Here is a 26,328-nt window from a genome sequence, read left to right as displayed (position 1 = left end):
GACTAGTTCGAGCATTTCGACTAGTAACTGGCGAATGACACGCATGATGTTTTGAATCGAGGTCCAATAGAATTTAAATAGAATTTAAATTGTAGATATTTCCACAGAAAAAAGTCCAACGATGTGATAACACACGATCTTGGTGGCCAATAACTGAAATGTTCTTTCACTAATTCCATTGATTGGTGCGATGTGTGGGATTGATTGGTGTCGCTTTGGAAGGTCAAGTGGCGTCAGTTCTTTCACAAGCTGTATTTTGTACACTTTCAATTTAAGATTTCGATCTCAGTCCGAGTTGCTTCGTAGAACGCCGAATCGCTCTTCACGGTCATACTATATTTTCTGTACTGCATGCTGGACGTGGTCTATTCGGTCGAATATTATCCAATAATGAATACTGCGTCTCAAGGTAGGTGGTGTTGTTGCGAATAGTATGCCAAGGCCGATTTTAAAGTAACTTGACAATTTGATATTACTCAAGCGTGATCTTTCAAAAAAAAAGCTTTTGAAAGAAAATCACCCGTTATATAGCTTACTTCGAGCGTGCAACTTTTCAAGGCTGTATCCTTAAAACTATTATTTGGTTCAATTTGAGAATTAATACAGTATGCTACAGATGGTTTTGAATTAAATAAGATAACAAAAACATTTTTTTTTTAGATGACATGAGAACAGTGTAACTCTTTAAGAAAAAAAATCAATTTTGTTTTCATATTTCGACAGGTCATACTTTTAAAAATAACATAATAAAGGTTTAAATCAATGTCTTAAGGTACTTCTGTTACAAACTCTAAGGTGTAGCCGCTCACTTCAATCAGCTCCTACAGTTAATTTTTTAACGCATTTTCTTCAAAACTCTGTTTTCTTGAGTGTGTTTGAGTGAAACAAATGATCAGATCATTATCAAATTTTACGATGGAAGGTGTATAGTTCTCCCTACAATGACCTGAAAGGTTTTGATTTGGTCAAAATCGAATTTTGGCTGGCCAAAAAGCAGCAAAATGTTGAGTCAAATTAAAATTTTTTGAAAACGACGTCATTTTGTCAATTTTTGAGTTTTGTTTCGACCTTAGCCATTATACAGACAGTATCAACTAGCTCAGTAATTCTGAAAAAGGCCAAAGTCACTGCAGCAGCAGAGGATCTTTTCGTTAAGAGCCGTCACTGATTATTCAAATTAGCTTTAATTTATATAATTTCCATTTATTTGGGCTTTATTAAATTTATTTCAATTAGTATCAAATTACTATTAAATTGGATTTGTTTGAGCCATTCCACGTCTTTGCACGTCTTTCCACAGTTTTATTTATTTATTTTGTGTAGAGCGCTTTTTATAACACCTGTCTATCTCTTCGAAAAGTTAGAAATTTTCTATTCTTTAATTCAAATATTTGCTTCTCGATACGCTCTATTTTCAACGAGCCGTCTAGTTTATAAAACTTTCCTTTATTAGCCGCAGATGTCTGCCGTTTGTCGTTTTTTATCTGTTTGCTCATATTGCAAAGAGCGAAAAATTTAAAAAGCTTTCTATATATACATATGCCTTAAATATATGCATACAATAAGAAAAACAAAATGAAAATGTGCGCTAAATTTTACTTTTCCCGTCACGACCGAATGGCGCGTAAAGAAATGAAATTTGTTGCTCGCGCTTCCTATTGCCGCTCCTGTGTTCCTTTAAAGCGGCACGCTAGCGCCATATAACCACATATGTATATATTTATGTATGTATGAGTGTATATTTAATGTTCTCGGATATTATGTACTAAAGATATGTGCTGCTAACGTTGCAAAAATTCGTTTTCGACAGGCTTTGGGGGCAGCAAGCGAAGTCCTGCTGTTTTGCCAATACGAAATTCTTTTGTTTTGGCATATTTATATTTAAACATCTATGTAAATAATTATAAAGGGTGCTTTTTTTTTGGGATATTGAACTCTATTATAAATATAAGTCAAGAAGAAAAGACTTTAGGTACGGTTGAAGCTATAATACTCCTAAATTTTTTCATACAAGTGGTTGATTTGTATGACAGCTGTATGCTATAGTGGTCCGATCTGAATAATTTTTTGCCGACTGCAGCTTTATCTTGAGCAACAATCTCATGTCAAATTGCGTGAAGATATCTTGTCGAATTAGTGATTTTTCCATATAACTACCTGATTTGAACCGGTTAGTTTGTATGACAGCTATATGCTATAGTGGTCCGATTTGAACAATTTTTCGCGTATAGTAGCTTTACTTTGACCAACAACCTTTTGTCAAATTACGTGAAGATATCTTGTCGAATTAGTGATTTTTCCATATAACTACCTGATTTGAACCGGTTAGTTTGTATGACAGCTATATGCTATAGTGGTCCGATCTGAATAATTTTTTGCAGACTGTAGCTTTACCTTGAGCAACAATCTCATGTCAAATTGCGTGAAGACATCTTGTCCAATCGGGTAGTTTTCCATATAACTATCTGATTTGAACCGGTTAGTTTGTATGACAGCTATTTGCTATAGTGGTCCGATCTGAAAAATTTTTCGCAGAATGTAGCTTTACCTTGAGCAACAATCTCATGTCAAATTGCGTGAAGATATCTTGTCGAATTAATGAGTTTTCCATATAACTACTTGATTTGAACCGGTTAGTTTGTATGACAGCTATATGCTATAGTGGTCCGATTTGAACAATTTTTCGCGTATAGTAGCTTTACCTTGAGCAGCAATCTTATGGCAAATTACGTGAAGATATCTTGTCGAATTAGTGATTTTTCCATATAACTACCTGATATGACAGCTATGTATATGGTAAAGTTATCCGATATCGGCGGTTCCTACTTATAAGCAGCTGCATGTAGAGTGTAGGATGTGGGCAAACTTTCATATCGATATCTCAAAAACTGCGGAAAATTTTCTTACTTGCAAAAATTTCCTACTGGGCGTACGTTTCTCTGGATGTGATTTTTCTATATTTAGTATAGTCAACTTTACTTCTGTTTTAGTATTTTCAATTTCACTGCACAAACAGCACGTCTCCAATGCAAATACTGTCAGATTCGAAAAAATTTCATACACACACATACAAGTAAAAATAAACGAAAAGTAAAATTGAAACTCCTGTAAGCACAGGCACTTTTTCACGCACACAAAATTGCTAAGAGTTGCTAATATTTATGGATACGCACTGCTCGATATTTAAATACAGCACACATTCAAATATACATATATATTTGCAAATTTATTTTCTTCTCTGCTATTGCATGTATTCCCCACAAGCTTTGTGGTGTCACCCACCACTTCCATGGCTGAGTGTATTTCGTTGACCTTTACAATGACACAGCTGCTGCATACAAATATTTCAATATTTATTTATTTTCAAATACACACATTTTCAAATGCCAATGAAAGGTTTTGAAAAAGCACTCGCTTGCGCAGTTGAGTCGTAACACTAAATTACACAAATACTTCCATAAATAACTTAATTGAAAGGCCTTTTATGCAAATAGCGTAAGAAGAAGTTTGCAAATGCAACGTCGTTGCTAATGTCAGAGGTTCGTACGTGAACACTTATATATGATTCATACTTCTGTTATGTGCCTTGGAAGTAGTTATGTGTTTGCTAGTAGTACTTACGAAGCTGCTTTACGAAGTTATGCGAAAATGTACTATAGGGTCCGGCACTCGAAGTGCAAATAAATTCGGTTTGGAAAATAATTTTTATTTATTTTAAAGTACAAAATGTATGAAAATAATCATAAATTCAGGACCAATTCGCTTTTGCTCGATATGACCACCTTTTGATTTAATTATGGCCTTGAGACGGTCAAAAAACGAATCGCAAGCTGCCCGAATGTGACTTGCGGACAATGGCTTTCTTCAGTATCTCGAGACTGGTGTATTTTTTACTTCGGACCTTGCTCTCCAAAATGGCCCAGAGAGAATAATCCATTGGATTCGCATCTGGTGAATTCGAGAGCCATTGTGTGGCCGTAATGAAGTTCAGAACGTTGTTTTTCAGCCATTCTTGGTTCACTCGCGCTTTGTGAGACGGTGCTGAGTCTTGTTGAAACGTCCATGGTTTGCGACCGAAATGTTTGTTTGCCCACGGCTTCAAAGCAGCCTCCAGAATACTTTCCCGATAATATGTCGCATTTACTTTGACAATTGGAGAGCGCCCATCTGCGGTGACAGCGGCCCAAACCATTATTTGTGGCGGGTGCTGCCTCCTGATGGCCAACCGATGACTTAGATTCTCGTATGAACGGTCGGTCAAGTAAACCCTATCGTTTTGCGAGTTTACAAAATGCTCAATTGGAAAAATTTTTTCGTCAGAAAACACAATGTTTGGAATTTGACCGCTTTCGGCCAAGCGAAGCAACTGCTTCGCTCTCTCAAGTCTTACTTGTTGCTGCTTCGGTGTGAGATCATGGGCCTTTTGGAACTTGTAAGGCTTGACCTTGAGCTCATTTTTCAATAAGCGTCGAATGCTGCGGTCGCATATTTTCAGTTCTTTCGCCATTTGATTGACACTTCGTCGTGGATTTCGCTCAAGTCGCTTCTTCACTTTCCGAACCATCTCACGTGACGTTGCAGTCTTTTGATGGCCACCTCCATGGCATTTTGCGATGCTACCAGTATCATTGTAACGAGTGATGGTGCGATCAACAAAAACTTTATTCACGAACAATTGCATATACTAAAATTTACTGAGATTATTTTACTAGAAGACTGAAATAACTTTACCTAATAATAATTTACGTTGTATGTGAGACTTAAATACACAAAATCAGATTCGCAAATTGTAAACAAAAAGCAAAATATTTAATTATTCATAAATATTTATTTTGTCGCTTTCGAAGTAATCCCCACCAGATGTCATACAATTGTGCCAACAATTTGCTCCTCGGATTTCTCAGTCCTCGACACACTTTTCATAAGTACTTTTTGGGATGACCTTCAGCGCCTTCAGCAACATTTGTTGTATCTCTTCGATCGACTGGAAACTGTTTCCACGGACGGCAATTTAAGTTTGAGAAAAACTTTAAAGTCAGACACAATCGTGGCTCGATACGATGGTGAATTATAATCTTCTAAAGTCCATGAATTGTTCTTCCACAATTCGGGCCGTTTTCGAGAGATGTTCTCACGGAAGCACCTAAATACAACCAAACAGAACTCTTTGCAGACCGTCTGTCCCTCAACAAATTCATTATGCACTAAACCACGAATATCGATCACCATGATTTTTGAGCGGTTTTGGTTGTTTTTTTTTGGTGCTATTCCCTCCATTCCAATGGTTGTTGATCGCACGATAAAGAATGTCCAATGAAACCTTTTTAAGGTACTCCTTTTGAAAAAAATCCTGCTTTATTGGAACGAGTCGAGCAAAAAAGAGTTTATAACCAAAATATCCACTAAAATCATTGGATCGGACTCGCGAGAGATATCGAGCTCTCTTGCCATCTCACTAACAAGATTTTTAAGCACTATATCCTTCAAGAACTTTTTTAATATTTTCATCAGTTGAAGAGGTCGAAGGTCGTCCAGAATGAGAAAGGTCTTCAACGATCTCTCGACCGTCTTTGAAGGCTTTATACCACTTGTAGGCTTGTGTTTTTGATAAAACTGAATCACCGTAAGCCCTTTCCAACATTCGCTACGATTTCGCAAACGAAATTTGGTTAGAAATACAAAATTTTAGACTAATACTCTGTTCGACAAAAATTTCTGCGTGCTGTTTAAGAGTCAATCTTGGTGCCAAAATTTTAAAAAGTCCTGTTTTTAGTTTCGAAAGGTTATGCCTTTATTTTTGATTGATATTTCAAATGCTTCCGAATTACAGGCTTCCAAAGTGTGGGCGCTCAGTTCAATTAGTTCCATCAGTATTCATTATTATCAAATTTTTCTGTAAGTGATTCTCTATACAGTGACCTAACAGTATTTGCATTTGATCGTTGTATGGCAGCTATATGCTGTAGTGATTAGATTTGAAATTTTCCTCGGAGATTGTACCATGTTTTTAGCCAATAACCTATGTAAAATTTCGTGAAGATATCTCGTAAAATGAAAAAGCTTTCCTTGCAAGTATTTGTTTCCGATTGTTCAGTTTATGTGACAGTTATATGCTATAGTGATCCAATATTGGGAGTTTCGACAAATGAGTAGTTTCTTGGCGAGAAAAAGACGTGTGAAAATTTCAGATCGATATCTCAAAATTGGGAGTTGAAGTCGCGTATTCACAAAGGGATGGGAAATAGACGAACATAATCAAATGAACTTAGCTTGTCACGGTAAGTCATGTATACGGCATACAGTTCGTCCAATATATTTTACACCCCATTTAGGTTATAATTATAAATTAATTATCGCATTTAAGTTCCACAAAAATGGGCCAACGTTGCCTGATTGCTAAACTTTCATATGAAAAATCACACATCTTTCTCATTTTATACTCACATACTGAAAGCTATTATGGATTGATATACTTATACACATATGGTATATTTGTATATTCGTTGTGCATGACATACAAATGAAAGTTGACAGGATGTCATAAGGATAATAATAATAATAATTAAAATGAGCAAGAAATATAAAATGCAAAATGCTGCAGAAAAGCAACAAAGAACTGGAGCACACAAGGAAAGGCAACAGTACAAATAAAAGAACATACATAAATAAATATGTATACATATGAAGATATACATATATATATGAGCACATAACAAACATTTACGCCGATCAGCAGCCATCAAATGGCGGCAAGAGAGAGATGTCAACGACTGGCGAAAAGCAAGCGGGGCATGTACATATGTATGTGTGTATTATTATGCTCAAGTACATAAAAAATAATAATGGAGCCGGAAATATGACCGAAAAAATGACAAAACGGCGTCAGCTGGCAAATATGTGGATGTGTCAGCGAAAATCCACACCAAAAAAGAAAAACAAAAAACACATGTGCAAGAAACACCAACGACGTACATATGTATGTACATATGTGTTGTCCAGCACACAAATGAATATGAAATATTTAGCGTCACACACGCCGCTGCAGTAGCTGCTAGCTGGATTTTTGGCAATAGCTCACGACACGAAAATATACAAGCAAGCGCACCTGCGCTTGCGTACAAAGTGTATTTATGTCGTGCAATATCGGTCGAAAAATTCATTTCGTTCATGAATAAAAATTCACTTGGCATGCCATTGCAGGTGACAGGCAGCTGAAAGGTAACGAGCAAGCCAGCGGACAGCGCGCACCGTGCGACCTGTGCAATGCAGCTGGCATGCAGTGCGTTACGTATACGCCGTGTCGCATGCAGCTTTTGAATAAAGGTGCGGAAAGGTGATAAAGAAAATGGCAGAGGCAGGGTGGGAGTGTGGCGTAGTTGCAGGCAGGTAAAAGTGCTGGTGTTGCACCGGCCATTACAGCGGAAGACACTCAAAAAATGAAGATTGTTTGTTGCTTTTTTGCCTGGTTTATGGGCGCAAGTGTGTTGTTTTATTGTTGCAATCATTTTTCATCGACGCTCGGCGCTGTCATTGCGTTGTAACCTTTTGTAGTCTTTACAAATTGTTCGAATTCACTTTTCTACGTTGGTGTTCTTGTTTATTATTTTTTCTTAAATGCTTATATGAAGAGGTATATGTATAGGCGAGATGCATGTGACCACATCTCAGCAGATATTCGATAAAAAAATATTTATTATTGTTTTAAAGTAGTCCACAGAGCATGTTTGTGGTGGAAAATATTTTAATTTTATTTTTTATTATGATAAATTTTGCTTGTTATGCATGAAAGTCTTTTTAATACTTTTAATTTATGCATATTGGTATTGAAAATAAGCTGTTATATCCACTGTGAATAAAAAAAAAATAGATTTTTGTTTCGATATACATACATATATATCGAATTGTGAATTAAAAAAAAATCGATTTTCATAACGATTAACTTTTGGATTGTTTATATTGGGTAGTCGAAAAAGTCGTTTCGTATTTCTAATCAAACTTGAACTTATTTTTTTTTGTTAAGTACTAAGAAATAAATAAACAAATAAATACCATTTTGATCGACCATTTTTCGCCATATTTCCGCTAGAGACATTGTTCCATCGTGTCCGTAAACTTTACAAATTTCGATATTTTTTGTCAACAAACTCTATTTAATTTTTCCTTCAGGCATTTAAAAGCTCACCTTTCAAAAAATGGAATGACACAATGGATTAACCACTGCAGATATACGACTACAAAGACATTTATTTGAAAATACTAAAAGACTTTTTCGACTAACAATATATGCCAGAAACACTACAAAAATTTTAGTTGAAAGAAATGTTTCGGAGAAGGAAGCGTTTTGCTAAGCTTTTTTTAACTGATTGAAATTGGCTATGAACCAAAACTTTATACGCCGGTTTTCTGAAACGTATATAAATTTACTTAAAGTTTTTGATGACATGTAAAATTTTTTCGGTTCTCAAACGCCTTTCCCAATATAACGCTATTTTGATTCCATCTGATGCCTTCTCTGTATAATATATACATTCATAAAAAATGACTTTCTTGTTTGAAAAATAAACATAAATGACGGATAATGAAATCGATTATCACTTTATCTTCCACCATAAAATTTGTACTAATCTATTGAAATACATTTTTTTGTTTTGGTTTTTGGATTGGATCCGATTGGATCGGATCGGATTGTAGGTTATTTTAGACCGAAAAATCCCGCTCACCGCCAGAAACCTTTTTTCGGAGGTCTTTCTGGAGATAGGCTACGGGATTCAGGAATCCGAAATTTTTTAAAATAAGTCAGCGATTATTAAATTTTGGTTGGGTTAAGTTAGGTTAGGTTAGGTGAAGTTAGATTATGTTAGGTTAGATAGCTGTTAACTCAGCAAGGCGGAGAAAAAATTTAAACTGTTATATAAAGTCCTTTGTGAGTCTTTACGAAAAATTCCTCTGATTGTATATCAACTGTCGGCCAAAACGCTCTGACACTAAAACAAAACTGCATAGGGGTCTCATTTCTATTTCCTCTACTTCAGCAGGAGGTCTGAAAAAAAGGAAACCAAAGTAGTTTTATGGTACCTAATCTGACCAAAGTGTGACTTTCGAGGAGACTGCACAACTGTTGCCAATTGATCAACGCTTTCTGAGCTGGTCTTAGGCCAAAAGTGCGTCATTGAACTGCAAAAAACCAATGCAACTCTTAACCGTTCCTATTACGCAGTTATTGAGAAGAAATTAGATTTCCTAGCAAGCTCATCAGCCTACAGCTTTCTGCAGTACCGCTGTCGCACCATAACCGTTTAATCATGAAGTAACTCGATGCTAGAGATACGGAGTCTAGATATCCCTTCACTAGTCTTGAGAGCTGACTGTGTGAACTCAAGGCTAACACCTCTGTGTTATTATTGGAGTAGATATTCACCACTTTGAGGAGACTGCGCTCCGGAGCTGTAGATCTATTGCTTGGTTTATTGCAACCACTTTCACTAGGAAGACGTTGCGGTGGTTACGAAGCTTAAACTGGAGTTGATGGAAAGTTCCCGACATTGTACTCTCCCACCAACTCTCACCGCAAGTTTTGATGAGAGCGAGTACTTCCCTTTCAAGCCTCCCTAAAAGGTAGGAGATCAGAAAACCGACAACCAGAATTGGAATCGGGGACCTGGTAGTCCAAGTATTTTTGAATGAAATCAAAGTGTGTGAGTATTCCGAAGTATCCAGATTCTCTGAGTCTGAGCTATATCCATCGGTGTTATATGCAGTAAGACCCCTAGATAGACAGATAGTCGAGGATCGCACCACGCCCTTAGGTCTATTGTGCCCTCTCCTAAATCACAAAGACTCACCTAGCCCCAGCATATTGATAAAATAGCGAAACGATATTTGTAAACATAGATCTAACGTCCTATAACCAGCGTCTGCAGACTTCTATGAAGCCAATTAGCAGGCGTTTTGGTGTTTCAGGCTCCCTGTTGCAAAATCGGCGACTTACGTGATCGAGCAAGAAGTTTTATTCCGACTTCCGCTAGTCTATTCAGTCGTTCTCTACAGTCTCATACCAGCAGCGATTTGATCTCATATGTTGGTTTAGGGTGCCGCTTGACTATCGCTAAGTATGGTTTCACGTTCGTTGCAATAGTTGAGTTGGAAGTTTGTCTCTAAGCACAGACTTATGGCAAAGACTTCGGCTTAAAAATTGCTCAGAAAACTTCCCATAGGTATTGACAGTTTGGTGCGAGGTTCAGCGACTCCTGCACTAATTTGCTCCAATGTTTTCGAGCCGCCGTTGTAGCACTTGATTGTACTAACACTAAGCAGCTGCTTGAGAGTGGAATACATTTATTTATCCTTGCTGCTAAGGGTAACCTAGAAGCTTCACCAAGAAGTTACTCTTTTTGTAATGCTGTTCCTTAGCAGAAGAGCCAATGGTATTACAAAACTTAACTCTTTCACCCGCTGAAAGTTCAATTGTGGTGTGGTGTGGTATGAGACTTATATTAGACCTACAACTATCATGCCTGTACTAGAAACTTTTTTAGCAAATTTTTTTCACCAGAGGTGACTTCCAGAAGAGCTGCCTGCATTAAATATACATACTTTTTCCACTTGCTGATGAACATCAATAATAAATCCAAATTAATGATTTCGTTGTGCAACATTTTTAGGCAATAACTATAAAATAAATTTTAATGGCTTTAAAATCGGCTGCGAGCGAGCGCTACAAGCCACAAAATGCCAGCAAGAAAAATTACAATAGCTACGCCTAACGAGACACAGGCTGCATCACCTAAATATAGGTTAACGTGGCAAATGTTGAAAGAGCCATCTGCAACAACTTTCTCGCCGTCGCTCGCTGTGCTGGGTTGTCTCTGTTTTCATTTTTTTTAAATTTTTTGTGCGTTTTTCGTCGCATTCGGCGCTTTTTTCGTGCAGCTGACAGGCGTAACCTGTATTTTGTTGCTATTGTTGTTGTTGTTTCCTCGCATTTAGTTGTTTGCTTGCTATTTGCTTTTCTTTGCGCTTCAAACACTTTTTGCAATTTCTTCTCATTTGTTTGACGCAGTCGGCCACAGCGTTCCGCTTTTGAAGCGCGCGTCGCCATACCATCCTGTCAGTTTGTTCTACATTTTATAGAAATCTACCGTTGCATTTGCTACTTTTTGTCTATTTTTTTGCAGTTTACTCTCCTTTGACTTACTATGCACCTATACTGTTGTCTGCGGCGCTCCTCCTCACCTGCTGTTATTGCTTTTGTCCATCTCCTCCTCCTTGGCGGATCAGCCTCATTTTCTATCCACTTTTTCCTCTCTGTTTGCTCCATTCATTTTTATTAAAGCGCATATTTGTTGTTTTTTTAGTTTGTGCATTATTTCGCTTTGCCGTCTGTCGCTTTTCATTTCGCATTATATTTGTCTGTCTGCCCGCCTGCTTGTTGCCTGCCAGCCGGCCTGTTGACTCATCTGTCAGCCTCGTTCTCGTTGGATTGGTAAGGAAAAAGAGCGGAAAATTGTTAAGTAAATGATGGCGGCACTCGGCATGTTGCGCCTATTTGCACAACTTGCACCGCAACTCGACTCCGTGAACTCTGCGCCTTTTATTCTGCAGTTCTGCAGCTTGCTTGCTGCAACTGCTGCCGTTGGTGTTGCTTCAAATGTCATTGACTGCAAAATGTTGGCCGATTTGTACAACTTATTGGTCGCATAATACCGGCTGGTGTGACTTAAAGTTATTTGTTTTGAATGATATTGATTTATTTAGTGGAGGAAAAGAGATTATTTCAGGTTTAGCGTTGCGCAAGTTTAATCAGGGTACAGGTTTTTAGTAAAATTGTGTGATAAATTATTTATTTTAAAGTTCTATTTAGAAGAAAAATTGTATTGGAAAAAACAGCTTAAGGCTTTGCTTTATATTAATTTTTTTTATAAATAGTAAGATAATTGCAGTCTATTGATTTACAACGAACGATATGCGGGGATATGCGGGGAAATTATTTCTTTGCTGAAGAGTGATGAGTTTATCGCTCTTTCTTTTTATTCTTTAACTTTTGAGTGAGTTGAATTTTAATCTCTAGATTTATATGGACCTTCGTCCATTATCTGATGAGTCGGCGTTATGAGTTTTCAAGAGAAAAGTTCTGCGGAAGAATTATGGTCCCCTGCGCGTATTCGGCGAAATATGAGGCAGCGGCTACGGTTCATAGGTTATGTGCCCGTCGTGGGAAAAACCAGATGAAGAAGGACCTGGCTACTTTTGGAATATTCAATTGGCGCAACACAGCGAAACACTTAAATTCCAATCGTTGGGCATGCTTGCGTCTGACTATATTCTACAAAGAAGCTGATGCATGATCCTTATCAGTTCTCCGCCGCCATGTTTGAATAATTCGCTCGGCAATCCATCGGCTCCGCCGCTTTGCTGTTCTTCAAACAGATAATTTCTATTCGAACTTTTTCATGGTGGGGCAATGGGACATCTGCTCCATCGTCAACGATTAGATAATCGGGTTTGCCTTCTCCTGGCGTCATTGCCATTCAGCAGGTTTGAGAAGTGTTCCATCCATAATTTCAGTATGCTGTAGGCATCAGTCATTAGATCGCCTCTAGGGATTATACAAGAGTATGCTCCGATCTTCAGACCTTCCTTTCTTAGCCGTATCTTTTCATAGAATTTTCGAGCATTACCACTGTCGCCAGCTTGTTAAGCTCTTCGTACTCACGCATTTGGGTCTCTCTCTTTTTGTTTGTCCGGAAATTCGTTTCGCTTTTCTCTTCAACTCTCGGTATCTATCCCGTTCGCACGAGTTGTAGTCCATCGTAACGTTGTGAGGTAGGCAGTCTGTGTTTTCTCCACTGGAACACGGTATTTTTCATCGTAAAAACTGTTCTGTTGCCTTTTCCGAAAACCACAATTCCCTTATACCGAGTTGCTGATGAGTGTTCTCTGAAAGTAGAGAATCGCTATGCTCCCTATGGTGATTACAGCTTCTTGACGTCATGTCTTCCCTGTGTTTGTTGACTTGCGTTTTTGATGCACAGAGGCAGGTGCGTGTCTCGGCTGCAAAAAAATAGAGGTTCCAGTCAATGTTAGGACCTCGGAGCGTAGTCATATCTAAAACACTGGAGACGTGTCTTCCGTCTATCACAACATAATCGATCTGGTTGGTGGTTTTTCGCTCCGAGGTGAGCCAGGCAGCTTGATGAATTTTCCCATGTGGAATCTAGTACCACAGACACCCATATTTCGGACTCCGGCGAAGTCGATCAGCCTCAGCCAGTTGCGGATGTGGGGATGGGGGCTGAATTTTAAAACTTGTTACTGATAACCAAAGTTCAGTTAAAGATTTTTTTGTATGCCAATTTTCAGCTGGAATACTTATCCGCATTATATGTATAACAATGATTTTAAGTTTTGTCATACTGGTTTAAATGCAACTATACGGTAACTAGTTTATATACAACTAGTTGCAGACCAGTTTTGTACGTTAATTTCCTGCTTGAATGCTTATTAGCATTATATAACAATGATTTCATGTGTTGATATACTAGTTTAAATGCAACTAGTCGGTAACTAGTTTATATACAACTGATTGCAGACCAGTTTTGTTTGTTAATTTTCTGCTAGAATGCTTATTAGCATCATATATCAATGATTTAATTTGTTGATATACTACTTTAAATGCAACTAGTCGGTAACTAGTTTATAAACAAATAGTTGCAGACCAGTTTTGTTTGTTAATTTTCTGCTAGAATGCTTATTAGCATCATATATCAATGATTTCATTTGTTGATATACTACTTTAAATGCCACTAGTCGGTAACTAGTTTATATACAAGTAGTTGCAGACCAGTTTTGTATGCTAATTTTCTGCTTGAATGCGCCATATAACAATGGTTTCAGGTGTTTGCATACTAGTTTAAATTCAATTAGTCAGTAACTAGTTTAGATGAAACTAGTTCTAAAATAGTTACATACCTACAACTAAATCAAGGCCAATTGGAGATTTTAATGTTTGTGATGATTACATTAACTTTTAGAAGCTCAAAGCTGAAATGATAAACATAAACTTTCCTCACTCATACAACAGCAAAATACACTCCCACCAGTTTTGCTATTCATTCTCACTTAATAACAATTGCAACGCACAAAACTCCGCCTACTGTTTGCATAAATACATAAAGGAATTTAATATACCGTTATATTTTAAATTCTCCACACAACTAACATACTGCCACATTGTCTTATTTGCTATGAGCATTTAACTACATACGATATTTAAATATACGCATGTACATACATATTTACATATGTACATACATATATATGCATTTAAACAACCATCTAATGCCTGCCTGTGAGTTTGAGTGCTTTTTCACGTTTTACTCGCTTTCTTATGGTTTTCATAACACATTTTGTTTGCTGCTAAACATGTGTTTACGCCACACATACACCTGCATTCTCATGCCGCTACCATACATTGCCTCACCTCACCTGCCTGCCACCCACCCCACCAAACGCAACGCTTAATTTAGCATTTCATATTTCAGCGCTGTCACGGCGAAAGTTAAAATCTGCCGCTGCTGCTGGCGGCGCTGATGCTTATTTTATGCGTTTACGCTTTGTTATTGTTTGACCTTCCAGCAGCAACCAATACCATGCCACAATACGTGCACACAAACGCATACACGTGCAATTTGTGAAATTAAATTCATATAGCGAAATGATTTTCCACTTTTTGAATGCACGAAAATATAATATGCGGTATTACGCGCGTGAGTGTGCAGCCGCAAGCATATGCATGTGTGTGTGTGGTGGTTGGTAAAATATTTGCGCACACTGTTGTCGGTCGCTGTGCGCGCAGCGTTTATATTTGGCGATGTGTAAAGCAAATAGGCGCGTCTGTGTGTCTAAATTTCTTACATGAATTTGCATACGTGTGTGTGTGGGTATGTCAACATAGCCATATAAATGTTTGTATGTGCGCATTTATAGCGGTTTGGTAGGTGGCTGTGTGCGTATGTGCAGCTGTTCAGCGCCTGCGGTTTTCGTGCGCCGCCTTCACAGCTGCTTTTGTTGAGTTTAGTGAAATTTTCATTGGTTCTGTTTACATTTTCGACAGTTTTTTTTGTGCAAAAATGTGCGAAAAATTTTACAACAACAAATGCGAAAATTTAGCCACTGTTTATTTTAACGATTAAGTCAACGTTTATTTTTAAAGTTGGTGCGGAGCAAAAAAATTGTTTGGTTGGAGATGAGGGTGGAATAAAAATAGATCAAGAGTGAGGAATTTTTGTTTTTTATAAATTAAAAAAGAAGATAAAGAAATTTTTTATAAAATCGGAAAGTCGAGGTAAAGATAATTAATTTACGTTAAGTTAAGTTAAGTTATGCTATGTTAAGTTAAGTTATGTTATGTTAAGTTGTGTTAAGTTGAGTTGAGTTGAGTTGAGTTGAGTTGAGTTGAGTTGAGTTGAGTTGAGTTGAGTTGAGTTGAGTTGAGTTGAGTTGAGTTGAGTTGAGTTGAGTTGAGTTGAGTTGAGTTGAGTTGAGTTGAGTTGAGTTGAGTTGAGTTGAGTTGAGTTGAGTTGAGTTAAGTTAAGTTAAGTTAAGTTGATTGAGCCTACTAGAATTCCAAATGAAGTCTGTAGAGGCACCCTGCGCGGTAGAGTGCTATCTCTGCTCTTATGAACACTAGTGATATATAGTATAACTTGTTAAGAAATTTAAATGGCAAGATCCGCAAGATAGTGGCATATGTGGACGACATTACCATATTAATAACAGGAAAGTGTCTACACATCGCATGAACTGCATTCTTAATACCGTTCACGGTTGAGCATCGCAATCAGTGCTGAGGTAGAATTAAAAAAAAAAACGGATTTACTTGTCCTCAAAACAGAAAAGAAAACAAAATATTTCTAGAGGCTCCCTTCTCCAAATAGAACATAACTTTTGCTCAAGGAACGCGCCAAGTACCTCGGAGTAGTTGTGGACAGAAAATTACTGCGGAAGTATAATGTGGAATGAATGAAAACGAGAAACGAAAAATCTACGAAAATCTTCTATCTCTACGAGACGAAAATCTACTTACCGAAAGTCACCTCGATCGGCTCGCTCTGCAGTGTATGACGGGAGCTCATAGACCAGCCAAACAGCGGTTGTGCCATCTGTAGACCTCTTCACTGAAAACTGCGTGGCGAAATCAATGAGACTACTACTGGCAGCAGACAAATTTACATTAGAACCTTCGGGCACAGCTCGGTGCGTAATTGGCAGGCACTGACTACATGATCCAACTTTTCAACGTGGTAAGAAGGTTCAGAGTAAACATAAAAATGATTGTTGGTGTAAAGGTATGTTAGCGTCACGCAACATAGTAAACACTTATACGGATGACTCTGTTTGGTGCGGTGATATACTGTCCATAGTTAGGCATAAGGCAGCCTTTTAAGTTGTCGGACTACTGCAGTACATTTCGAGAAGAGGTCTTTGCTATTGGGAAAGTCGCGGAGTTAGCCTCTAATTCATTTGCTGAAAAATCCATAGCCAAATTCTACGTGGATAGCCAAGCATCAATGAAGGTTTAAACCATATGTCTTGGAAAGTGGGGCATCAGTGGATAGGGTTTTCAGAAGCCAGCGACTTTACTTTTACTGGGTGCTTAGACACAAGGTTATCGAGAGCAATGAGATAGTGGACGAGATTACCAAATGTGATATACGGCTGACACCTGAAAACCCGATCAGCATGGAAAAATCCTTGCATTATCTAGACGACGATCTGAACAAAAGCATGGTAAGGAAAACACTATGGAAAAACTGCTTGGCTGAAAAACTGCAGAAATCATGTGTAAAACGTTAGATGGGATGTACAATTTTAAATTCCATATGCTTCTTTCCATTCCTTTCGAGTGTACAAATCAAGAATAAAATTATATAACGGAATAAAACTTTGCACGAATAATGCCCTTAAGACCAAAAATTCTATAAATGGAACTAAAACTGTTCAAGCCTCAAAATATCGGTCAATATGTGAGATATACAATTGAAATTCAGGAATCCATTTTTGATTTTAGTATGTCTGTGTGTATGAATAGGATCAATAATTCTGTTAGCCTCCATATACCTAATATAAAGTTTTCGAATTTGCGGGTGACTTTATACCGCATATAACGGCCAATATGTGAGTCATCTCAATAAAAGTGTGAGAGCGTGTTTTTGTACTAACTGTGCATTTTTTGCTTAGAATGAATGAAATTGCCGAAAACTCGCCCTAGACCTAACTAATCAAGATTATTATGTATCTAAAACACTATTCCGCTCTTAATCCTTGCAAATTGTAAAAGTATGAAATCCTTATTTGTGTTTTAATAATCCATTACTCTATGAATATAACAAATTTATAATTGACGCAGGTATGCATAGATTTGTGTATGTTTCATTTATACTGTGAAAATAATTTGTTTTTTAAGTAAACAGTTATTTCACTAGAAATTTCGGATTATATATAAATCAGCTTTATTCGCTTTAATTGTGGCGCTTATCTCTTTGTGATGACTTGCATATGCATTTAATTAGTTGTTGTGTTTTCCGCTGTGGAATTCATAGAATTTTTCGTGCAAAATTTGTTTAGATACGTTTGCGCTTAAGCGAAAAGTGGACGAGAAGATCAAAGTTTTTAAACAAAAATAACTAAAGGTGAAAAAAGAATAAAAAATAAACAAGATTAAAAAGATAATATTGGTTTTTCGGAAAATGTTTATTGACATGGATACATCAATGGAAATGCGAGAGTGAAAATATTTCAATTATTTGATTTAAAAAATTGAACAAGCACAAATATCTATTATATAAAACCAATAAAAGTTAAAATCGAAATTATAAATTTTGTTTAAAATGAAAGCTTTAATGTATGAAAGCTGTATTTATTGATATCTTTAATGCATGAAAGCTCTAATTAATGAAAACTTCTGCAATTTGGTTAATTAACGAAACTAAGATAATATTCTTCCGATATGAAAGCTTTACCGAAGCTTTAATGTATAAAAGCTCTAATTGAAGTTTTGTTAGTTAACCTAGCTAAGATGATCTTATTCCGATTTTAAAGGACAAAAATTTTTAATTAAGAAAACTTTTAGTATCGTAACTCTACTACTGATCTATTTCAAATGCGTAAAACTTAGGTTTAATATACAGAATTTATAATGTTGGATTGAGTAAATTTATACTGCATTATCATATGTATTTCCGTCATTGTTGTTGTAGCGACATTCCTGAAGTGATATCGACGAATGGTGCCGAATTGACGGTTTTTGATCGGATAAAAATACGGTCCGGTCGGGTTTTTTGAACCCGACTGTTGTGAGAATAGAGGACTCGTTCTCTTAATGAATCTTGGTTTAGTATTTTTAAAGTACTTAATCTCGAAAGCTATTTTCAGTCCCGAGATTTGGGTATTTATTAAGAAGTGTATCGGCAGTGTACTTGCTCCAAAAGGTTAAAAACGTCGTATATGATTACTGAAAACTGCAATCCTAAGCAATAAACCCGAAATTGCGATTCTCAATTGCTTATCATATAGAGATTCCGCACTGCCGTGTAAAGCCTCCAAAAGTACTCGGATTTGATCTTATAATATTTGTAAGCATATTTTGTATTGAATTGCTCTTTTCTTCTAACTCTTTATAATAAACTCTCAAATATATTTTTGACAAAAATTAGAGAATAAAAAATATGCATATTTATCCGACGTCACCATATAGAGAAAATTGTTAAATAGTTTTGGTATATGTTGCTTGGTAATGGTGTCTCGAAAACGAATATTAAAGGGTTTTAAAAAATTAGTCCCGAAATCCCGAAACTCAATCCCGAAACATCGGGAATTTCACTATATAGCGAAAATTGTGAAATAGATTTAGAATATGTTGCTTGTTTATGTTGTCTCGAAAATGATTTTTACTGGATTTAAAAAAATTAGTCCCGAAACTCAATCCCGAAATTTCAGGACTAGGAAATTTTCCGTTTGTAGAGCGTGACTCTAAGAAATGCAAAAATACATAGTTTTTATGTGAAGTAAATTAAAAAAAAAATTAGTCCCGAAATCCAGAAACTCAATCCCGAAATTTCGGTATTAGCAAAATTTCTGTTTCTAGCCCACGACTCTAAAAAATTTAAATTGATATAATTTTTATGCAACGTATACATATAATCGTATACGTATACATATACATATGTATGTATGTACATATGTATGTATTTATATTAAGCATTTGCTCACTTAAAATTAATATTTTTTAGTGTATAAGTATTAAACTTTTTTCCTATCCATATCATAAGTTCTTTGCTTGATATCAAAATAATATTTATTTACTTATATATTTATATGTATACATACATGTTTTAACTCAAATTCTTCCAGTACAACTAATAAATTTTTATATATTTCTTCTAATTTCAGGTAAGAAAAATTTTCAAATATCTGTTATCGATTTCAAAAAAAGGCAACAAAAAGCAATCGTAAGTAGTTCAACGACTTTTCAATATTTATATGGTTCAATAACTTCTAAATTTCAACTTATATTTTCACATTTAAATCCTTTATGTTACACTTCAGAGATTTTAATATTTCACAGCTGTGAGAGAATACTATTTACTTTGCAAAATATTTCAATAAAATGTTCTTTTCGGCAAAGTAAGTTACTTTAAAGCATATTTATGCACTTAAAAGCTTGTCGTCACATTGTGCTGTAAAATCCACTTTAATCCTTTGAACATAGAACATTTCGGTTATTGCCAGCACAGAGAGCCAAGCTTGAACGGAAACCAAACAAACAAGCAGAAATGATGCAGCAGCAATGAAAAAAAGAAAACAACTTTTACTCATTCTCTCCCTTCACTCTTATGTATGTATTTATGAAGGCAAAAGTGTTGTTAACGCGCTTGTTCGGCAACATGTTTCGAATAGGAAAATGTATAAATTTCCATTGTTGCACGCACACGCTGTGCTATTTCCAACTGCAATGAACATATTACTTATTTACTGTTGTTGTTGGCATGCTGCATTGTACATTGTTTTTGTTGGCAACTTAGTATTTCATGTGTCTTGACTGCCGCTGTTGCTGTTGTTGACCCAAAAAACGTGCGTTCACGCGTCCAACAAAGGCTGGGAGCGGCAGTGTACTTAAGTGCATATACATGGAAGGACACACACTCTGAAGCATATATGTACTGATATGTATATATGTATGTGTTATATATTATATAGTATATGTAAATGCTTCTTTACGCTCAAGGAAATCTGGAAATATGTATGAGCTTTTATGAACTTCTAACACAAATATTATTATACGCCTGTGGGTCCCTTAGGGATCACTTACTGGAGTTTTTGAGAACTCTCGGCTTGAAATTATTTCAGAGTCACAATTTGTAAATATTATTTCGATTTAGTTTGAATTACTTGCATAGCAAATGGCGGTCAGTGAATTTTACAAATAAATTCTGACTCAAGTGAAAAGTATCGGTGAGGATTAGAAACGCAGAAGTAAGTTTGTAGTGCACAAAATGTTCTAGAATCGATAAAGATACTACAGTGTTGTGTTAAGTTAAGTCAAAATAATTTACGTTACGTTCTGTTAAGCAAATTTTACAGCGTTAAAAAAGGGTTTGTTTTGAGCGTTAAATAAAGTTATGTTTTTGTTACGAAAAATTTTACGTTAAATTAAGTTATGTTTTGTTTGAGTTACGTTACGTTAAGGTAGTTATCTTAAGTTACTTTCATTTTTGTTAAGTTTTTTTTAAGTTAAGTTATGCTAACTAAAGTTACGATGCGTTATGTTAAGTGGGCTAAGTTAAGTTAAGTTGCGTGCCTTCAATTGATATCTCACTTTACGTTATGTCAAGTTATATTGATATTTCGGTAAGTTACTTTACGTTAAGCTGTGTTAAGCAATTCTTTGCAGCGTTAAATAAAGTTACGTTTTGTTACGCGACGTTAAGTTAAGCTAAGTCACGTTAAGTTACGGTATTCTAAGTTATGTTTCGTTATGTTAAGTTGGCTCAATTCCGTGTTGTCAAGTTATATTGTTTCTTTGGTATGGTACGTAACATTAAGTTAAGTTACGTTATGTTGAGTTGCGTTAAGCGGAGAGAGAATAAAATTTACTATTAAATTATTCTTATTGAATTATGTTACGTTATGTTCAGTTACGCCATGTTAATTTAAGTTACGTTGCGTTATGTTAAGTTAAGTTAAGTTCCGTGACTTATGTATAGTGACACCTCAACTTCCGTTATGTCAAGTTATGTTGATACCTCGGTATGTTGCGTTACGTTACGTTACGTTCCGTTAAGTTAAGTTAAGTTAAGTAAAGTTGCGTTACTTATACTAATATTTCAAGTTCCGTTATGTGATGTTAAATCTTATATATACATACATACTTCAAGCGATGACTCCTGCAGGGCATTTTTATCTACGCATTTAAGTATGTCTGTGCAGATAACTTTGAGATATGTATTTGTTTGTTGGCATTTCCATTGTTTTTGTAACTATCTTATCATAAAGTGTGCCGTACCCACCCACTCTAACGCATTTTAAAGCACACGCACACATCCACATATACACAAATGCAGCCACACTAATTTAATACTAAAATGTGTAGCCTGAAAATATGTTTAGCTGGCGAGCTTTCGGTAGCCACACACACATGTCTACACAGCCATAAATACACATGCATGTAAAATATGAATATTTTCTGGACGAGTGTGCGTGCTGACAATGAAAAATTGTGACAGCAAACACGCATAAACAAAAAGATATAAGTGTGGTTATACACTAACATGAAATGCCGTTATGTTTATATAGTGCTACATATATTTCTGAATTTCCAGTTGATAGCAGCTTTAAATAAGAGCAACAGTTATGATGGATTAGTTCTTTGTTGTGATGCTCCTTTCCAACTTTTCTATTGTTTTGATATGCAAAATGTATACGACTGTGATGGGTGCTCTGCGTATGTATTAGTTAAATGAAAAATTTTGGTTTTTGCTTGTTGTAGTTAAATCTGGCTAATGGAAATATTTTCTAACAAAGAAAAGTGATAATATTAATGAAAATGAATGTATTTATGGGAAAATGATGAAATGATAATCAATTTAAGTATGTTAATGCAAAATGTATGTATATATAAATATATATATTATGATATATAATATTCAATATGTATGTATGTAAGTATATTATTTCATTATTTATACATTTATTGTATGTATGACTTTTGCAGCCGTGCATTTCGTCGTATATTTTGATAGCATATACAATCCATTACTTGTTGTCTCTACCATATTTTTAAAGTTAATCATTTTCAAGTTTGAGCCCATCAATCAATCGAAAATAAATTATACAAAAACGAACAGCTCGAATACATACATATATTCATATACACACTTATTATTGACTATGTCACTAGTTGCTAAAATTTGTATTCCCTGAATCAATTATTTTAGTTTTGCCAGCTATAGTATGTATGATGCCTGCGCTTAACGCAAATTTTAATAAACTAAAGATACCTTCTCCAGTGTGTCATCCCCTGCTTACAGTGTAGTTTTGGCAATGCGAGATAAGTGCACAAGAGATACTCCATTGCTTCCCTGGTTTCCTGCAGCCTTCTCGATCTTTCAGCCCCAACCATTTAATATTCGATATTTCAAAGCTGAAGTACAAAACTCATTATATTTTCCACTTTCAGGCTCTCAGTTAACTAAAACTGCACATTTTTAGTTCATCGAAATCTGGGGAACAAAATAAATCGAGTGCACATTTCTTTGAAGAAATTCTGACATTATGTCATAATTCGACTGGCAAACGTATAGAGATCAATCGACTATACCGTTTAAAATAGTAATATTTTCATATGGTATAAAGAAACTCCACTAGAGTAAAGTTCCAAGTCACACCACGAAATAAGTCAAAGGTTTAGATTGTAGTATATCCTTCCGGCATTGTCTTATGATTATCAATTTTAAAGAAGAATTAATTTATCGTGAAAATTAATGCGAAACCATCAAAGATCCATCTATCGACATCTAAAAATCGACGTGGCGAGCTGAGTTGATTTCGACATTTTCGTCTGTCTGTATACATTTACGCGAACTAGATCCTTAATTTTGGGGATATCACTCTAAAAATTTGTTTCTTGTATTGCACAAAAATCAGCTGTTTTTTTTTATTGGAACTGCCGATATCAAGCTGCTTTAGTATATACAAATTGAATGATCGGAATCAAATGAATCTGTTCCCTTATACTCTTACAATTAATGTAAAAAACCCTTTCATTGGAATCAAATGCGTTTTTTCAAAACACACTTTTTTATGGAAAGCGTTTTTATTTTTTTAAACTTATCATCTAGATTCATAAAATTTATTGACAATGGACAAAATTTTACCAAAGGCGTTAATCTTTTCTATTTAATATAAGAATAATTCTTTTTAGAGATAAAATTTTTGTGTTTCAAAATGAGAAATAGCATAAACTGATCGACAATAAAAATCAATCATGATATGTGAAAAAATTATGAATAAAAACTCATATATATACACCTAATTTTAATAATAATATCATCATCCTAAATATAGGCAACGATTTTGGTTTGCTGTATTTGTGCCGAACTCTTATTAATTATAGATAAAATAAAATTTCGCAAACGAATGTTTTAGAAAGGCATTTGAATAGATTCTTCTCCTACCTCATTCTATATTGTTATTTTTGCAACAATGCATGCCTATATATATTATTAGAAAAGTTGGGAAAAACGCTTGGATGAGTTCGAAACTCCACTAACTAGCTGCTATATTCTTGTATATTTATATGAGGAAAGTCTTTATTTTAAAGTCAGTTTATAGAAAAAAATGTAAGGCTAGTAGCAGAAAGCTTATACATACGAGTATAACTTTGGAATCGAGCGGCAGGACTCGAGTGTTCGTTGTATGGCATAAAGTTATACTATACTGGAGTCGAAAATTGAAGAAAATATGTTTTAATCTTTATTCTACGTCATCTTCCTGAGAATAAAATTATTAAATTTTCCAACGATTTTAAATTTTTCTTTGTAAATGCAGACTAAAGAAGAAAACTTTCTTACTAATGTTTAACTTTGACTGGAAAATGGGTTTATGAAAGCAGGTTTTGGTAAGACCTCAACAATAGCGCCACCTGCCGGATAACAAATAACCTTCACCTTAAAACATAAATTGACGAATTTTAAAGCACTCTGCAGGCATACGAAACGAACAAACATAAGGAAATGTATTTCTATATAATTGTGTATAATTCGACTTAAAATCGATTTAGCGTTTACAAGTTGTCGTGATATTTACATGATATATTTGTACCCCCATTGGCAAAAGTGTATCAATTAAACCAAAATAAAGTCTTCTATTCGCGCCCTTAAACTCGCTATCCATAATACATGCGCGCATGTAATCCCCTGCCTCCCACCCCTGCAGCGCCTGCCAGTCACGGTAACAATTTACAGTTTGTTTGCGAACATTTCAAGGTTGCGCGCAGCCAATTCTCTCGAGCGCTTGTAAAAATACATGCATATCAAAGTATATAAGTAAGTATGTATGTGTCTATTTACAGCTATATAACTGCATGTATGCATGCACGGCTCGGCTTGTTGTATCGCCTTGACTTGTTGGCCGACATGACGAAGGGCACCAGAGGCCAATTTACAGCGACAATATGTTTGCTGTAATGGAAATACCACAGTTGCGCAATGCAATCAGGGACACACGCCGCAAAAGGCAACAGAACGTAGCTCAGCGAAACCAAAACAAAAGCAACAACAATAATAATAGTAATAATAATAATGCAAATAAAGAACAATGGCAACGATAAAATAGGAAGGAAATTAACTGGCATTACAATAATGCCTTGGCGAGTCAATAAAGCGAACGCATATTATATTTACAACAGCAACAACAATAACAACAACAGCTGCAACAACATTCGCACGCCGCGTATTTAGCTTAAAGCTTAGCTTATTTACATTTGCAACATTGTGTCTGAGCTGTTTGTATGTGCGTGTGTGTGTGTGTATCTGTGCTGTTTGTATGTGTGGTGGGGAATGAGTTTGCATGCGCCGCTAAAGTGTCAATATTTGCCATTAATTTATCTGCACTTACTCATCCCAGTTTGTTGAGTGAGTTGTTGTTGTTTGTTGGTTTGTTTGAGTATTCTATTGTTTTGTTGCATGTTGTTGCCAGTGGCGTGCGCATTTTATTTCCTTTACATACTTACACACATATATATGTGAATGTCACTGGGCTTGATTGTTTATATCATAAATCGTACACCTACAACGCTGGGCGACATTTAGACTGACTAAGTTGTCAATGTGTACTCTCGACCGCTTAACGGGTCTATTGGGTCATGTTGGCTGTTGATTTAGTTGTGTTTGTAGTCAAATAACTGTGTTGGAGTGTATGGCAGCAATGCGTTTTTGTTGCGTAGGAGAAAAATTATGGGGAAAAGGTGGACAAGTGAAATGCGGTAGGGTTTTTGGTGGACATCTTGTGTGCACTGGGTACTTACTGTTGAATCAGAACCGCAAAATTTCGTTTGATCACAAATTTTCCATTTAAGTGAGTAATTTAAACATGTTTTTAAATAGAATAACATTTTCTGTAAAGTGTTCCTAATGTAACTAGTTGGGGTCCAGTTGAAAAACAACTAGTTAAGTTTAATTTCTTATCATTTTAGTGCATTATTAATACTTGTTTTCAGATCAGCGCTCTTTTTCTTTTAGTTGGTCCGAATGTTACTAGTTGTGGTCTAGTTCAAAAATTCTTAGTAAACTTTCAATTCGGGTACAATACTCGTGTATATAGTTTTCCACATATTTCTTTAGTTTATAAATCAAAATGTATTAAATTTTGAGTAATTTCAGTAAACATTTCGAGTACTAGTCTTCTTTCGTAAACTCAAACATTTTTAAACACTCAAAGTTTTTCGAGCAATTTTCAAAACAATTGTTTTATGAACGTTAAATAAGAGTTTGGAAAAATATACTAAGCGAAGTTTTACGAATAAATACTCTCTGCTTGCAATTACACGTTCGCTGGTACACATATGTATGTAGATTCGCGAGAAATGACATTTACCATTTTTTGATATTGTGGCATGTGTTCCTACCCTCTACGTTTTCGTTCTTTTTCCAGTTTTTTTTGTTGCATTGCTTTTGATTACTCATAACTGATTTTAATTGGTATCGATTTGCTTCTTTTCACTTTTCGCGTTAGAAATTTCGCAAGAATTATAAACAAGCGCATGTTTTGTAT

The 26,328-nt window shown here is 35.6% G+C and overlaps 1 protein-coding gene across 6 annotated transcripts in view; it reads left to right on the top strand.

Moving 5' to 3' along the window:
* The window catches only part of LOC126756811 (syndecan), a 487,360-nt gene that overhangs the window by 62,165 nt on the left and 398,867 nt on the right, over positions 1-26,328 (top strand). The window lies entirely within an intron of this gene.

Source organism: Bactrocera neohumeralis, chromosome 4 (assembly GCF_024586455.1).
Source record: "Bactrocera neohumeralis isolate Rockhampton chromosome 4, APGP_CSIRO_Bneo_wtdbg2-racon-allhic-juicebox.fasta_v2, whole genome shotgun sequence".
NCBI lineage: Eukaryota > Metazoa > Arthropoda > Insecta > Diptera > Tephritidae > Bactrocera > Bactrocera neohumeralis.
This window is presented reverse-complemented; position numbering and strand designations above follow the sequence as displayed.